The following is a 19,199-nucleotide window of genomic DNA, read 5'->3' as shown; positions in this document are numbered from 1 at the left end:
AGCATTGATTCATTGTTCATCCAACATCTCAAGCTCTTGTAAATGTTGTTCTCAAAAAAGCATATTTTTTAATTATACCTTTCAAAGAAACTCTCAAAGAAGGAATTTATAATTCTAAAGACATCACTACAACTACCCCACAAACTAGGTTATAAGGAGATGTCTCGATTACAGTTTGAACACTTTTCCCATAAGTCCACAAAGCATAAATAAAGTGAGTGTGCCAATCTTTAACATGTTTATTAACTATCTTCATAAGGATTTGTTTGATAACCTTATTAGAATCCTCAGCTCATCCATTAGATTGAATGAAGTAAGGAGAAGAAAAATGGTGGTGAATACGACATCTCTCCAAAAAGGGCCTAACTTCTTTGTTTTTAAATTGAGCTAGAGTATTCGAGATTATAGCCATAGGGATACCAAATCTAGCAATAAAGTTTTGAATAATGAAGTCACAAATTACATCTATAGTGGTAGATCAGAGAGGTACAGATTCTACCCACTTAGTAAAGTAATTTGTAGCAATGAGGATATAAGTATGTCCTTGAGAAGAAGGGGGAGAGATCTTACCAATAATATCAAAACCCCACACACCAAAAGGCCATGATAGAACTTGAGAGTGCAAATCATACATAGAAGCATGAATAAGCTTGTTATGATTTTGACATTATGGATACTTTTTGACAAAGGAGAATGAGTCTCGTTCCATATTTTTCCAATAATACCCTATATGAAGAATTTTTTTAACTAAAGACATCCCACCAAAATGCCCTCTGCATGATCTAGCATGAGCTTCTTTGAAGCTATAGAGATTTTAGCTTTAGTAAGGCATCTAAGGGGAAGGCCATCATAAGATCTTTTATAAAGAATATTAGCAAGAATGATATAACAAGTTGCTATCTTTTGGATTCTACTTCTAGAATTTTTAGTTTTTGACTCAGGGAAAGAACCATCTTTAAGATATTGATAAATGTGAGAGTACCACTCATCCAAATGTAAGCTAAGACAAGTTACATCTAGTGAAGCATTGTGTGAAATAATAGGTTCAAATAGAGTATGAATTGTGAACTAAAAATCCAATACAAGCTTCCTCTAAAGTGATTAAGGATGTTGCACTAGCCATAACATCGACATGTTGATTATCTTTTCAAGGTAGATTCTTCATGCAGAAAGAAGAAAAACTTCCAGTTATGTCTAAAGCAATATCGCAATACTTGGTCAATTATCATTCTTAGCTAGATTTGTCCAATTAATTTGTTGTATGATGACTTGTGAATCACCAAAAATCTTAATATATCTAATATTCAAAGATAAAGCTAGTTTCAATCTAGGGATAAGGACTCCATACTCAGCAATATTATTACTACATGCAAAAGTAAGTTTGTAAGATAAAAGGATAGGTTTCCTAGATGGGGGTATTAATATAACACCTACTCCAAGCCTAATTTGACATCTAGATCCATTGAAGTATAATTCTCATGTCTCATCTATGTCAATAGATAAGATAAGTCCATTACGAAACTTATCAAGTATCAATGTAGAGATAAAAGAAGAAGCCTCGACTAAATAGTTAGTCAAGGCTTTGAATCAAACTCCATTAGAAGCATGATCCATTTAGCAAGTCACCCAGGTAAATCTATTTTTGAAAATAGATGCTTCAAAGAATCAAACTTCACATAAACATGAACTTATGCATTAAGGAGATAATGTATGATTTTTTGACAAGAAAAAATTAAAGCCAAAAATTATTTTTCATTCATAGTATAACATGTTTCATAATCAATCAATGTACAACTTATGTAATAATCAAGATGTGTTCCTTACTATTTTGATTGTGTTGAGCCAAGACAACACCTAACACATTAGAAGAAGTAGAAGTATAAAGAAAAATGGCTAATTAGGTTGAGCTGGTTGGAGGATAGGAGGATTAGTGAGGTAAGTCTTGAATTGCTCAAATGAGAGCTCATAATCTTCATTCCAAGAGAAATTAGAATCTTTCTTAAGCAAGGAAGTGAGGGGAATAGTATGATCTGCTAGGTTAGAAATAAATATGTGAATAGCTTGTATCTTTCCTTGTAAGCTACGAAGTTATGAGATGTTACGAGGAGGATGCATATTGACAATAGCATCAATATTCTCTCTATCTACCTTGATAGCTATATTAGATATGATAAACCACAAGAGCTTTCCATTATCAACCCAAAAGGCACATTTTTGTGGGTTCACATGCATATTGTATTTTCTTATCCTTTCAAATATTTTTCTAAGAATAGGAACATGCTATTCGCATCTTATAAACTTTTCTAAAATATAATCCACATAATCTTCAAGAATCTTATGCATGTAATCATTAAAAATCAATGTCATGGCATGTTGATAAGTAGCACCCACATTTCTTGATCCAAAAGGCATCATTATCCAATTGAAATTTCTCCAAGGAGTTATGTCTAGGACCAAAAAATAGGTGCAACAGCATACCATGAGAAACCACAAACTCAAATAAATATATGCTAATTTATTCTAATCTACCATGAAAACAATTAAAAATAAAGGATATTGAAGAAAAAAAAAAAGAAAAAAAAAACCCCTTTACAAATGTATTTCACATGTCCTTCTTTCTTCTCCATTGTTGATGTCGCTCCAATTGCCTATAGTGTACCTATAGTTGAAATCAAAAGAAAATGATAGAAGTGATGGATACTATTGAGAATTCTAGAAGTTATTAGAATGTTTAGAATAACTAAGAGGGGGGTGAATCAATTATCGAAGGTATAGATGTACTAATTAAACAAACAAATGCTTAAAAAACTTCATATCTTAGCATTCAATAGCTCGGCCTCAACAATCAACTTTCAGTAACATCAACTAGTAGTTTACTATCCTAAATATAATGGACTCATAGAATGTAAACATTAATAGTAAATCATCACACAAATTTGATACTAGGATTTAACGTGGAAATCCAATTTGGAAAAAAACCACCATTAACATGTCACCAATTTTTCATTCTTCTAAAGTAAGCTCTATTAGGAGCCAACCATATTAAAGGTTACAAAATACATTGTTAAATGTGACCTTGTTACAAGATTTAATCACCCTATTAGGAGTGGTCTTGTCAGAGGACTTTAGAACATTCTATTAGAATGCCACCTTGATTAAAGGATTTACATATGAGTGTTAGGTCAACCTTGATTAAATGATTTCAAATATGGATACAATAATTAGAAAAAATAATAGGTTTTGATTTTTCAAGTACAACTCACTTTGCAAATATACATCTCAATTCAACTCATAAGATGCTTCACTATCTGGCCTCTATTGTCATCTTAGTCTATGATTCCCTTGGTAATGCTTCAAGCAATCACACCTCTCCTCTTCTCAACTTTTTCAACCTTCTTAATTTTGCCAATCAATAGTATTAGAAATTTCTCTAACCTTCAACCTTGTTGAAAGTTAGCCCTTGTACCTTTTAAAATAGGTATTTCTGGTCTTCTGCAACTTAAACACCAATGTAGATATTAGGTTCACAATCAGATTCAACAATACAATCAATCTATCCACCTTCTTATTCATCCTCTTCTTTTCTAGAAAATTCTTCACGAATCCTTGCATAGAAACACACAACCATGGTTTCCCTTGATTTAAATGTTCCAAGTCATCCATTCTTAACTTCAACACACTTTCCATATTCCAAGAAATCAACATTGTTGGCTATAAATTATGATTTCTCATAAATTGTTAGAATGTTGTTCCTCGGTCAACACTATGTTCTGACACTCGTTTATCACTGGATTACTCGATCATTACTAAATTTCTTGCTTGGCACATATACTGTCACTTGGTCAATATTGATGCTTGATCAATATTGTTTCTACTTGGCCCTTACTATGGCTCAGTCGATACTAGCATCACTCAACATATACTTCAAATTCTTAATCTTCTCTTTTGTTGCTTGGTCAAGCCTATTCATTTAGTCCATAAGGATTTAGTTCTTTAGTTCTTTAGTTTAACTATTTTCTCCACTTGTAACATAATTTAAACAATCATTTTATCTTATCAAATTCTAACTAATCAAGTGTCCATTTGTAGTTTCCACTTCATAGCTCAATCTTTCCTCTAGATACTTTTGTTATGACCAAATTCTCAAATCTTCTTCATTAATCAAATAGATATGACACTTAGATCAAATAGAAAATTGCCTCACCAATAAGGTTTGACATCAATGAAAACATAACTATAATCACCTAAAAATAGTCACCTAGACTATTATCCCCCTTCTCAGCATTTTGGCTAAATTAATTAATCATTTTCCTAGACCAAATTGCTAAAAATCAATTAATTTGATTATAACCTATATTTTAACTCTATTATCCTAAGTTTATTATTTGAATAAAAGAACATGTCCCCTTTTAATTAGATAAAAGACCCCATACTTCTAACTCATTCAATGTGCACACATAAAGTCCTTTTTCTATTTACAAATTAAAAGAAAAGGCTTTTTAGCTTTTTGCCTCACATGAAAAGTCAAATTTTTTCTATTGGTTGACTTGCTTGTGCACATGGATCACTTGCACTTTTAAACACTATTCTTGATCATTCATTACTTGATCTTGATCTTCATCATCTGTACATATTTAAAAGAAAGAGCTCTCCCCTTCTCAAAGGATTCACACTCTTGAGTATTGTTATGTAGCAGGTTTATCGGTTGATCTTCTTGAGAGCTTGTGGAGAACTTCTACTTCTTGTCTAAATTCTCTTATCCATGGCATATTAGCTTAGAATCATATAGTTTAGTTTTCTATTTTGTATGGTTTACTACCAAGGTGTGTGTCTCAAAGACATAGTTGAGGGCTATTTGCATTGTTCTAAACATACCTTTGCACTCCATAGATAGGGAGCTCTAAGTTGGCATTCAAGAATTCCAACTCATGGAATCACTTAGATATAAGGGTTTAGAGTGTAACAGCTTTTGAGTGTACATTTTTGGTGCCCATCATATCTTTACCCCCACAAATCTTGTTATTCTACCACTTTTTCCTACTTGTGTGATCAAACTATTCCTAAAAATCTCTTACAAATCCAAAAACACCAACTCCTTCATAATGCCTCACACTACACCTTGGTCTCTGGTGACTTGTATAGGAAGGGTCTAGACGAAATGTTGATTAGGTATCTAGAGCTAGAAGAGTCCAAAAAGGTATTTTGTGGGACACACTCTAATAGCCTTGCACTTGCTCAGAAACTACTTAGGACGGGTTATTATTGGGCAGCTATGCAAGCTTATGCTATTTGATATGCTAAATATTGTAAGAAATGTCAACTTCATGGTAACTTGATTCATGCTCCTAGATGTGAGCTTATACCTTTTGTTACATTTTGGCCATTTTAGCAATGGACCTTTGACTTGGTAGGAAAGATTCATCCAAGTTTGTCCAGTGGTCACAAGTTTATTATCATAGTGACTGAATACTTTACCAAATGGGTTGAGGTTGTACCTTTATTTATTGCTACAAGCAAACATATTGCCTTATTTATACTCAACCACATTATTTTTCGCTATGAAATCCCATCCTCCATCATTACTAATAATGTAGGACAATTCAAAAACAAGGACCTAAGACAGTTTGTATAAGAAATTCAAAATTAAACAACATTGGTCCTCAATTTACTATCTCAAAGGGAATGGCCAAGTTGGAGCCTCAAACAAGACATTTCTCAAGATTCTGCATAGAATAGTTCACAAATCAGGAAAAGATTGTCACTTACAGATCAATCCAGCACTATGGGCCTACAGAACCACCATACATACTCCTATAGGTGCCACACCTTTTTTCTCTAGTCTATGGTTCAGAGCTTTTTTTACCCTTAGAAGTTGAGATTCGCTCACTACGAGTCTCCCTACATGAGTTGATAACTAATGAAGACCATAAGGCTATGCAGATACAAGAACTACAAACCCTTGATGAGTGTTGCAAGGCCACTCTCAACCATATGAGGGCTTATCAAAAGTGAATTTCTAGTACATACAACAAGAAGGTTCATCCCCATGAGTTCCAAATGGATGACCTTGTTCTTAGAGAAAATCCCAAAAATCAATAGAATATAGAGCAAAAAGGAAAATTTGAGCCTAAATGGTTGGGTCCTTACATTGTAACAGTAGTATTTGGATCCAATGCTTATCATCTTTCTACTCTTGAAGGGGAATAATTGGTGGAACACGTCACTATTCTACATCTGAAGAAGTTGTATCTTTGAGTCTCACAACTCAGCTCTTTGTATATATCTATTGATCCTAAAAAAATCCTTAAAATCAGAAAATGTCTTAAAAAAATGAACATCTTAGTGAAAACCCAGCAATAGGTGCTTTGATGTATCATCAAAAAATACAAAAAAAAATTTAAAAGTCCTAAAAATATCTGCCAAGTGGTGAAAACTTGGAAATAGGTGCTAATTGAGACCCTTGTACCTATGTCTATCAATCTCACTCATTCACTCTGCAACACATTTCCTAGCTTGGAATTATCTCTTGTCATCGTCTCAGAGGCACGATTGCTTATCCTATTGGGGTCTCCTTATGCATTAGGGTTTTCTTTGGAAAATCACAAGAGTGTTTCTCAACACTACCCCCCGCCCCCCCCCTTTGACATCAAGTGTTTCTCAACACTTTTTTAGATACTCTACCTACAGTCTTAAATGTTTTGATATTTCTCACTATTAAAATTGAGTCTTGAGGAAATGGCAATGTGACTTACACACATGCACTTGAACATTAAACTTGTTGAGCTATGCTTAACTTTATTTTTCTTTGTGTGTTATTTATGACGATTTCTTTGTTGAGTGTTCCCTCCCTAATAGTCTTTCAAGGATGTCATGGACTAGAAGACTGGGGGCATGGGGCATGTTTTACTTGCTTTTTGCTTGTGGGTATACTTTGTTAATCTAAGGTGTTTAGAGCATTCATGCTTTTCCTACTTGACACTTTGGACCTACAATGTATCATCCTTCATTGTTTTTGCAAGACCGCACTCGGGGGTTATCTTAGTGCTTATGCCTTGATACAAGTGTAATCTTGCTATATTAAACCTATGGAATCTAACTACATAGTCATCTTGACCTATATGTCTTGGATGCATAGTTTGGATTCCCACATTTCTATCTAATATAGATCATATTCATATCCTCATAGTCATACTAGTGATGATTGTCTGATCTTACAATGTCCCTAATAAATGCTCAATGATAAAATTAGAACCTAAATGTTTTGCATCCCTTTCCATAAACCACTTTGCATATTAGTTTGCATCATAGATTTATTTTTATCTTTGTTTTGTATTTTTTGCATATGGGGAGAGCTCTCTCTTCATCTTTTCTTGGACATATCAGCTAACTACTTTCATACGTTCTTCACTTTCTTCTCAGTCATGTCTTCTCACTTTCTTGATCTTTCACTTCAACTCTTTTATATCCTTTAATCACAAGGGGTTAATCTAAAAATCACATTTAATCTATCCAAGTATCACATTTTCAAAACATGAGTCTATATCATACACATGAGAGCTAAAAACTATGCATGAGAGAGATCTATGAACATATCAACATGAGCATAAAACTACACATACATGAGCAAGAAACTAAAACATTTCATGGAACATAAAAGTACTAAAACATCCATAAAATGAGGCAAGTACATAGGACTATCACTCAAATCTAGTATCTCATGTGTGTGTGTGTGTGTGTGTGTGTGTGTGTGTGTGTGATAGTACATATACAATGTGAGATCCAAAATGTAGATATATGTCTCAAAATACAAAATGTCACAAGGACATCATCATAGACTACTCCTAACTCTAGGACTAACTCTCGCCCTCTTAGGCTGGTGGTGGTCGTGGAGGTGGAGCTTGCCTCCTAACTGGTGGTTGTACAACACCCTCTAATCTGCTTACTCACTTTGAATAATATGGAAATCCCACTCCTAGTGTCACCACACCTATATATGATGCATAATAGTACATAGCTCATGCCCCATGATACATTTACTTTCACCTAGTAGCATATTTCTCCCTATAGAGCTCATCCCCTTCCACTCACTCATCTACGAGTTGTTGCTCTAGCACTACAATGGTAACCCGTGTCACCTATAAATCTTCCTCAAGAGCCCAAACCCTAGAATTTTGGTCACCATCCCATCCATCTCCTTTGGCAAGCTTCTCTTTTCATGCCTCCACCCATGCTACTCCCCTAGGTCTCAATGGATACTTCCTCCTCCTCTCTCTCATGGCTTAGGCCCTTGTTTGCCTCCTTCCACCAGATCAGGAATTTCTCCTAACCTCCATATGTCTGCCTCCCTTGCCACTGGCTCCTCCATCTCCCCCCTATCCTACTACCATGGGTGGGGCATCTAGTTGGGTGAATCTAGGAATAGATGCCTTTGCATCTCATACATATAGGCTGGATCTGCTCTCGCATCTGCCACCTCTGGACAATAGTCCTAAGGCTCGCGCACCAAAGTTGTTGTCTCTCTTAGGGCAGCCTAATATTCTAGCATGAGCAGCCAATCTTGAGACTCCTCATGGAATCATACATATGTAGTGTTCTCCATTAAGACCACCTACCGCTGGCCAAAATGGTGCCATACTTGGCTAATCACAAAATGCTCCACTATGTTTGAATGTCTCCCAACTAGTGGTCAATTGTAATGCATATAAGTAACTTCCCATGAATCAAACCATCTATGGAAATCATGATATGGATACTAGAAAAAAGAAGGAAGCTCATCAAAGAGACGTCGATAGTAGGTCACATCTTCAATGTCGCTCTATGGGATGAACCCTGTATACTTGAAAATGAAGGGTTTATTGTGCTCTTGTGGTTGTACCCACGATCAAATCATCACAATATGCTCTCATGCCCATACCTAGGCCAACACAATACCACATGCCCATGTCCACCCCTCTTGGTAGGCTATCTCATGAAGCTCCCTATACATATCTACAAGAATCATAGGTCCCCACGCCATCCTTTGAGGTTGTCCCAAAAAATCTAGTAATAGTCTACCCCATCCTAGTGGGAAGCCCTTTTAGCCTCTATCAGTAACCAGAGCCTATGCAATCAATGAACACAGAAGGCAAGGTAGTGGTTAATCAACTACATACTTGTCTATGAGCTACTCCTAGCTCAGATGATGATCCAAGATTGTAACATCCTAGAATACCTATTGTACAGTTGCTCTACCCTCTATCGAGGTTTGATCATAATATACATGTGACATGCAAAAATCTAACAACAGTATATACCTTGCATGGATATTAGAAACTTAAAAGAAAATGAGCAAAAAAATGAGGGATGTGGTATACATCCTCCAGTGTGATGGTGGCCTCTCTAGTAGGCAAGTGAAAGGTGTTGTGTTCATTGTGCCACTGCTTAGCTAAAGCACTCAATAGCCCATGATTCACCTAGATATGTGGCATGTGTATCACCCACTTCAGCCTCATATTCAATATGGTGACCCTCTCATCATCATTAAGATGCTCGATGATGTGCAACCCCACCACTTTGGAGGCCCTCATATGAAGTGCGGAAAACACAATTTGCAAAACCAAGTAAACGAACATCAGACACAGTGCTTAAAAATGCAAAATTCAACTCAAAAACTTAAAAAATAGATTGTATAACACTTTTTACTATGTGTGGGTGATACTATTTGTTGATTAAGTATCGTGTGATACTTTCCATAATACCCAAGTGATACTTTTTGCCTAGGCAACATTTCACACCATATGGGATGATATTTAGGTATGGCTCGGATGACATAATTTGTTACGCAGTGAAATATATCTTTTTTAAAACATAAAAATATGCTAAAAAGGTAATAAATGCTTTTAAAAATGACAAAATGTTGATAAGTTATTGGGGCCTCATAATCAAGTGGCATGTTGTGCAACCGATTGTGCTCAAAATGATGTCAGTGGGTCAGAACGCCTACCAATGTCATTTTCTCTCTCCAAATTACTCAAAATCTCTCAAAACCACAAAAGACAAATGAATTGAAAATGACCCTTGGATCCCTTATATAGCCCTTCGACCTCATTTTGATTTATTTTTCAAAATCCTTAGAATCTCACAAAAATTACACCCCTACTAATTTTGATGTCTTGGATCCATTTTTGGGATCAAAATCAAAATTTGCGTTCATCTTAATAGTCAAAATTGCATTTCAAAATTCTACCTTCTTCTATGTAGTTAGCTAACCTTTTGAGGTCTAATCTTCAAATCTTCATTGAGGCATATTCATTTCTCCAAATTTGCATACTTTATCCTTTGTGATTAACTCTAGTAAAAATGAGGCATTCTATCACTACTTTATGGTCACTCTTTGGCTTTAATCACATATATGTTATCATGGACTTTGATATATCTCTATTTTCTCATATCTAGCTTGTTTCTACTTCCCCTTTACCTTATTTCAATTTTGGTTCCGAGGGGAAAAAAATACTCTATCATCGCTTGTTATAGCTATCTATTTCTTAGGAGCATATGTTTGATCTTTTCACATGCTCTTGATCTATCTACTTTTCTTAGTACTAGTACTCTTCTTCAGTTCTGATATCATCTCTTTCCTAATGTTCAGTACTACCGCTATCAGGTTGTACATTCAAGATTTGTTGTCTCTTTCTGTAATTCGTTCTTTGAAATCAAATATGTCTATATATTGTTTCCTACTTAGCTTCTATTTTCTTTGACATCAAGTCTCCCCAGATCAATCACACATTAGTCAAAGACGGGCAAATGTAATCAGCCAAAAATAGTCACCTAGACTATTAGCCCCCTTCTTAGCATTTTGGCTAAATTAATTAATCATTTGCCTAAATCAAATTGCTAAAAATTAATTAATTTGATTATAACCTATAGTTTGACTCTATTACCCTAAGTTCATTATTTCATTAAAACAACATGTCCCCTTTTAATTAAATAAAATACCCCATTCTTCTAACCCACTCAATGTGCACACATAAAGTCCTTTTTCTATTTACAAATTAAAAGAAAAGGCTTTTTAGCTTTTTGTCTCACATGAAAAGTCAACTCCTTTCCATTGGTTGACTTTCTTGTGCAAATGGATCACTCCCACTTTCAAAATCCACCCTTGATCATTCATCACCTGATCTTGATCTCCACTATTTGTACATCTTTAAAAGAAAGATATCTTCCCTTTTCAAAGGATCCACACTCTTAAGTATTATTATGTTGCAAGTTTATCAATGATCTTCTTGAGAGCTTGTGGAGAACTTCTACTTCTTGTCTAAATTCTCTCATCCATGGCATATAAGCTTAGAATCATATAGTGTAGTTTTCTATTTCACAATAATCTAGACACATAGCTTAACTAGTTTGGATTTGTAACACTCTCATTTACTTAATATAGTTGCATTGTGCATTGCATGTTAGCTTAGTTTCATACTTGCATTGCATATCTTGAGAGTTCTTGGGGACACTTGCATTCTTTCTCTTGTCTCAAAGAACCTCCCATTGCATGGTTTACTAGAAAGGGTTGTATCTCAAAGACTCTTTTGAGAGCTATTTTCATTGCTCTAAACATACATTTACACTCCACGCGGATAGGGAGCTGTAAGCTGACATTCAAGCATTCTAGCTCATGAAGTCACTTGGATAGAAGGGTTTAGAGTGTAACACCTTTTCAATGTAAAATAAAAATCATTCCAATTGTAACTTCCAACAAAAGACAATGATGGAAGTGATATATGCTATCGAGAATACTAGAAGCATGGTTTGGCCATGATTCAAGAGATCGTAATTGAAGCCTAGGAATGGTTGTTAAGGAAAAAATGAATGCAAAATGGCTCAATTTATAGCCAAAATGCGAGAGGTTTGACATAAATGAGGAGATGGACATTCATCAATTCAAGTGTACAATTTAGCACAATACTCCTTAGAATATCTATGACAAGTATGACATGATATGCCATATATAAGATTCTATGACACATATGAGTCAACATGACCAAGAATAGAAGATAATCTATGACATGCTTATGACACATATGAGCCATGTGTAGACAATAATCTATAACGAGTATGGCTTATTATAGTTATGCATAAGAGAGAATATATGCCAAATATGACACATATTAGCCAAGTGTTGAAAGAGAATCTATGACATATTATGGCCATGTGTTAAGACTGGGTGGAATTTTGAATTAAAAATTCATAATTCCACACAAAATGGAAATTACAAATTAGAAATTATAAATGGGAAAATAGGAATTAGAAAATTAAGAATTCTCAATATTCGCAAAAGTGGATCAATTAATTAATAAATATTAATTAATTGAGAATGTTAGTCAATAGGAATAAATAGTAAAGTGGGGTGGACAAAATGATTGAAATGGCATAGGAATAGATTTTGGTTATCTAATCCTATATGATAAACTAATAAATGATTGGTCAATTTGATGAAATAGATGCAAGATTATCCTTCTGATGAAGTGTGTTGATTATGTAGATCAACTAGGATGATGGTGTGTAGATTAAAGCCATGATCAAATTGAGTAGATGATGAGGATTGATAACATGTTAAGGAAACATGACATGGATTAAGGACATGTGACATTTAGCGGACATTGTAAATGCCACAAGATCAAAATTGATTGAAAATATTGATTATAATAACATCAACAGACATTATCAATGTTATTAAATTGATTGGATAAGGCCATGATCTAACACTGGGGGACTCAATAATGTCAATGATCAGATGATAAAATGATAGGTTAACCTAGCACTAAGGGACATGGTAGTGCTTGTAATACCCCAAAATTGGCTCATTGCCATGATACCAATTCTAGTCTATCTAAATCAATTCTAAAGTCCTATTTCACTAGGCAAACCCTCGTTCTGATTGTCGCTACTTGACTTAATTGTCATATGCAAAAAACCCTAATCTACATTCATCATATTTCCTATTTAATCCCTATAGTACTCACTCATATTAGCCACATTAAACCTATTAGATTTAAATTTAATTTAATCTAAACTATTCATACTTTATTAAATTAAATTATCTCCTAAGGCTAATGTACTACGAGGTTAAATTTATTTAATTTAATAAATATGCTTATTCTAATTAATTAAATGAAATGATTTAATTAAATAAGAAAAGGTATTTATGATAGCATATCTCATTTTATTAAATTAAATATTCTTCCTAAATCTTCTCTTCAGTTCTAAATGGAAACTTTGAGTGAATTGCTTCCTAAAATTAGAATCAATCCAGTTAACTTGTTCTCTCACTCATGGCAAGTTCAATTGACTGCTCATCACACTCAGATCAAAAATAGTTCACTTCACCTACATAAGAAAGTTTCCATCTTAACTGAATCTTTGCTTCAATCCTGACCGTTGATCCGAGTTGATCTCACCCGTTGATAGATTCCAAGAATTCTATTTAAGGAACTCATAATTCCTCATTATAGAGGTTGAATCGAATTGATATCAAATTGCTATTGAAATTCATATTTATTTAGCTCACATATTTTCATATATTTTCATTTTTAGCTTAATTTCATCTAGTTTAAATATGTATATGTTTAATCTAGTTTATTTTACATGTTCTTAGCTTAATCGCATAATACATTTAGAATAAATTTGCACACTCATATAGGCTAACTGCATTCAAATCCTTCATTCTTAGAGGGTCCGGTTGCTTACACCTTGAATCTAAGGATATCTAATAAGCAAAATCCCTTTAGATAGAAGGCAACAGGTCACCTTGTCAGATTATTCTTGGGTGAACAATCTCATGTTCATTCCAGGATGAATTCGCATATAAGGACCATGTTGAAGTGTGTGTGTTAACAAAGGCCGCATTTTCATACATACATTTTTGGTGCCCACCATGGGGTCAAGAAAATCAATTTCTCAGGCCTTCTCTACATTTTTTTATTAGTTTTCAAGCTCTATGTTTGTATAGTTTTGTACATATTCAGGAATCTTTGCGCGAGATAATCCATTTTTGTGTGAGGATTCAGAATTGTGGCACGAAGATTCTTTTCAGTTTGCGTGAGAAAGTTCCCAAGCACGCGAGTCTTCACGCGGCACCTTATTTCTTTGTGCAAGCCATAAAAAGATTTTGCATGGCTCTGCTAGAGATCTCGCGCGAGATCTTGGAACAGTAGCCTCTGTTTCAAGCATTTTTACTTTGCAATTTACTCAATTTCCTTAATGTACTTTTCTTGGAATCTGTGTTACTATGTTTATCTTATTCTTTGCAGCTTAACTATTGTCTGCAGGATGATTTATCGAAGATTCCTTATACAACCCACTCAAACATGGAGTAATGGTTTGTTTGCAGGACGTTGTCAAAGATACGTTTGTTAAAGATCAACATTAAAACCCACTAAACAATGTGTCTTCTTTCCTGTTTTCAAAACATAGTCTCATTAGGGGCTTGTGAACTTCCTAGGGTGCAAGACAAAAGAATAGGGGATTATGCTCTTCACCACTTGGAGGTCATGACCAAGGGTGAATCAGAAACCTAGACGCTTCTGAAAGAAGGCATTTTGAAGAAGGCAAGCAACTTAGTGGTTCTTTAGTGCTAATTCTTTTCTATGATGAGATGATGGTTTCTTTTCGAGGGAATCAAAATCTTTAGGAAGAATGAGTCTAGATTGATTAAGCTAAGTGAGTAATTAACTTGTTTTGCATGTTTGGGCGAGAAAGTAAGGTAGAGGAGTATGCTCTTTCCCCTTGGGGAAAATCAGAAACTTTGACCCTTGTGATCAAACTAACAGTCTAAGTCAATCCTTTAGAAGGCCTGCTAGAGTGATCCAACCTCTGGGAATGACCCAAGTGAGCAGACTCCTTTCACCGAAGATTCCAACTCACTATAATCAAGATGCTTTGTAGAGAGAAAGACTCCAAAGCTGGATTAATTTCTTTCCCTTGATTCTTGATATTGCATATCAAAGGGAAGCTCTATCTGTGCACTGGTCGGCACTGGCCCCTAGCTTGCTAAGCAAGTAGTGCGCACTTTTTGATGTTGGTGTGCCATCGAGAATTAATACAAATGGAAGCCAAGTAAAAAACCTTGTAGTTAGAAGCCACCTAGTTCACCTCTGAAAGGAGGCATAATCTTTGTGCAAGGAGGGGGAAGAATCTCTCCTATAGAACTCACCATAGGCATGCTACTAGACATTTGAAGGTGGTATACACGTTCCTCCCCTACTACAAGGGCACTTGTTCAGCATATACTATTGAGTCCTTTGAATATACCAAAAACATAGCCACCCTCTAGGGGGTGACATGGTTGTGTGAGGTACACGCATGTGCATAAGATGTGGGACAAAGGTTTTGCCTTCTCTACCAATTTTTGTTTTTAGGGATAAAAGTGTGTTTGTTCTCGAGTCATAAACAAGTCCAAAACTGTCTACAACAAACAAAGGTCAAGACTCCCCTATCCTATCGAGTTGCTTTGTCCTCGGCAGGACTATTTTCAACTACTACTTGCTTCCCACTGTCTTGTTCAAACACATTGCCTTGATTGAATCTTGAAACATTGTCCAAATGTCTTATTGACTTAACCTCACTGTCTGTCCAATCAAATTTGTCTAAAAAATCTATCCAATCTATCTTAACAGTATGAAAATCTCTTCAAAATCCAATGATGTTGTTAATCTAGTTTTGATTTTTGCACAAACTTGCACTTTCTCGCGCGAGAATTTATCTTTTCGCGCTAGCTGGTTCAAGTCTTCGCGTGAGATCTTGCGTATACCTGCACGAGATCTTGCCTCTTAGTTTTCCTGTCATTTCTTTGCGTGAGCAAGAAAAAGTCTTTGCGTGAAATTAGATTACTGTCATGAGTCTTCGCGCAACTTAGTGAAGACTCATCTAGTCAGTTTCTTGCACTAAGTTGTCATTTAATGTCTATACATAGTCCTAAATAGTGGCATTTAGCTCAACCAAAGATTTGAGGTCTAGTCAGTTTCACTAAGTCTTTGAAGTCTTTGCGTGAAATTAGATTACTATCATGAGTCTTCGCGCAACTTAGTGCATCTAGTCAGTTTCTTGCACTAAGTTGTCATTTTATGTCTATACATAGTCCTAAATAGTGGCATTTAGCTCAACCAAAGATTTGAGGTCTGCATTTTCACTAGTCTTATCTTTTACTTCTCTAGATTCTTATTCCTTAATGCTTGACATACTTCGTGTTACGTTAGTCATAACCTTGGGTTGTTCTAGCCTTCAAATTAGACTACTTGTGCCTTAGTATATAGCATTCTTGTCTTATCCTATTGAGACTCAGTTTTAGTGCAATCCTTGTCTAGGTTCTTGCTTCTTGTCCTTGTCTATGACTGTCACAACCAGGAGCGACAACACGTTTTATCCTCTTGGACTTAGGCGAGGTCATGCTAGGGGTCATAATCATGGAAAAGGTCACTTATCTTTTGTTACACAATCTGTATCTAGTTTGGCTAGTGAGGCATCTTCACGATCTCCCTCACTTGTCAGGTCACCTCAAATTCAGTGAACATTTTCCATAAACTTGCAACAAATTAGGAATCCTTTGTATCAAGAAGATACTGAAATAGGTAGAGGTCCTATATCACCAAACATGATGTCTAACTCCTTTTTCAAAAGACCTTTTGAAATACAACACACTGAAATTGAACATGTTCCTACAATGAATAATCATGAACCTGAACATGGTAGTCATAGTAGATATCAAGAACCACATAGGAATGACAAAGAGAAAGAGAAAAACCATGACACCAATGAGGAATAGGAAGAGGTGGAAATACTCCCTGAACACATAGCAAAATGTCGATGAGACAAAAACTTTCAAAAGGTCATAGGAATCCTACTCAATGAAGAGAAAGAAAAGTATTTTCTCAAACTTGCCCAAGAGGGAGCAAAGTTGCCCTCTCATTTCAATGTGGAAACTATTATCACGCCTGAAGAAGAAATGGAGACTTCTAAACTCCAAAAGAAATTGAAAATTATGCAAGACCAATTGGCTCAGATGATGCATGAGAAAGATAAAACCCACAAAAACATACACATTGGATGCTCTTTGCCCATTTCCATTTGACAAAAGCATTAACATGTCATCTTTCCCATGAGCTGTAGAGCTACCCAAGTACGACAAGTACTTTGGTACCACTGATCCCCAAGATCACTTGCAGGAATTTGGTGCCTTGTCTATGGAGTTTATACATGATCAAACATACCTCATGTGTTTATTCCCTAGAAGCCTAGCTGGTCAGGCTTTAGAGTGGTTTTCACATTTACCTCCCTGTATTAAGACGTTTGATGAAATTGTCAACTTATTTGTTCAGTAGTATTCTCATAACATTCAACATCCTGTCAACATTTGAGATTTATGCAACCTTAAATAGAAAGTTGGAGAACCTTTTCTCACATTCCTCTAATAGTGGAGACAACTGTACACTAAGTATTCTGGCAAAATTCCAAAAATGAAGAAGCTTGACATTTTCACTGATAACCTTCTATCTGATTTCAGATATAGAGTCCAACTTCAAGGTCCACGTACCTTTGAAGACATGATCACACAGGCTATTCGTATCGAGGAATTTATGGTCAAGAAAGGTGAACTCACTCTTTAGAGGGACATAAAACAAAGTTCCACTTCCAACAGGGATAAAACCAAACATGTAAACAAGAATCAAGAAATCCTTCATGATGGAGTCATTAACAATGTCACACCCAAACCTGCTAAAGCGGCATTTAATCTCATAGACGGCCTCAAAGCGGCCAAAAATGCTAAGAAAGCTCCTCTTGACAATAAGCCATCCAGGAACAAACCAAGAAACTCATGGGCAACACGCCCCAAGCGAGAGTATACACCCTAGGGAGAACCTTTGGATGTGGTTTACAAAACATTGCTACAACATAAGCTTATTTCACTAATGGATAATCCTCATCCCTATGATCCACAACCATGTCCACCATGGTAGAATGAAACCTCATTCTGTGAGTATCACCAAAATAAGGGACACAAACTAGCAATTGCATAAACTTGCACCATAAAGTCCAGGACATGATTGATGTTGGTGATCCTGTGGTAGATGGACATAACAAAAACTCGGATCACAAGGCGTTCAAAGAACCTTTCCCAGCTTATGAAAAAGGAGAGACTTCGAAACCACAACCCAACAACAAGGTCAACTATGCATATTCTAATGATGACAATGTGATTAACATGGTTGAACTTGTGGATTCTGAATACTGCAATGTTATTACCATTAAGGGCAAACAAGATAATGATAAACCCAAGACACCATTTGTATTGAGGGGCCCTACTCTCAACACAATGGATAATACACCCTCACAACACTATGCTAATGTTGTTACTCACTCTCGAGCCAAGTTGGTACTTAAAGGCCCAACGCCTCCTACTTTCGATCTTGAACAACACAAAGACAAAGCCCTTGTCAGTCCATCAAGAAAAGGTGCAAAACCCACAATGAACTTGATATCAACCAATTATAGTGTTCTCAATCAATTGAAATGAACTAATGCTCAGATTTCCATCTTTGAGCTACTTAAAATCTCACCTGCTCAGAGGCAAATTCTAGACAAAGCCCTCGCTGAGAAAAATGTTCCTCAAGATCTTGATCTTCAGTGATTTCAATCCATGGTAGGTCACCTAACCTCACCTTATCTTATGACTTTCTCTGAGGAGGACGATAACTCGCTGAGTCACCCACACAATCAATTGCTACATATCAAGGTTCTAATCCATCAAACACATGTTCGTCGGGTACTCATCAATAAAAATGCTAGCCTAAATATTGTCTTTGTTGCTCTCCTTAGACAATTGAATTATTCTAAGGACTCTATTGATCCTTGATGTAAGATGACTATCAAAGTGTATGATGAAGTGGAATGAAAGTCTCTAGGTCTTGTGGTTTTACCCATTCGCATCGATCCTGTAGAAAGGGATGTCACCTGTCAGGTGCTTGACATTCCCTTGGCTTACAACATTCTATTAGGATGGCCATGGATACATGAGATGCACATTGTGCCATCCACATACCACCAATGCATCAAGTTCCCATTTCAGGGCTTCGAAGTTGCTATTCCTACCACTACTAGCTATACCTGTAATATGCTCAAGGCTGTTGAAAATTTCATCCCTACTAATCGTGAATCCATCGATTATCATG

Source organism: Cupressus sempervirens, chromosome 4 (assembly GCF_028749045.1).
Source record: "Cupressus sempervirens isolate cs-2001-9-10 chromosome 4, ASM2874904v1, whole genome shotgun sequence".
Taxonomy (NCBI): Eukaryota; Viridiplantae; Streptophyta; class Pinopsida; order Cupressales; family Cupressaceae; genus Cupressus; species Cupressus sempervirens.
Note: the sequence above shows the minus strand (reverse complement) of the source record.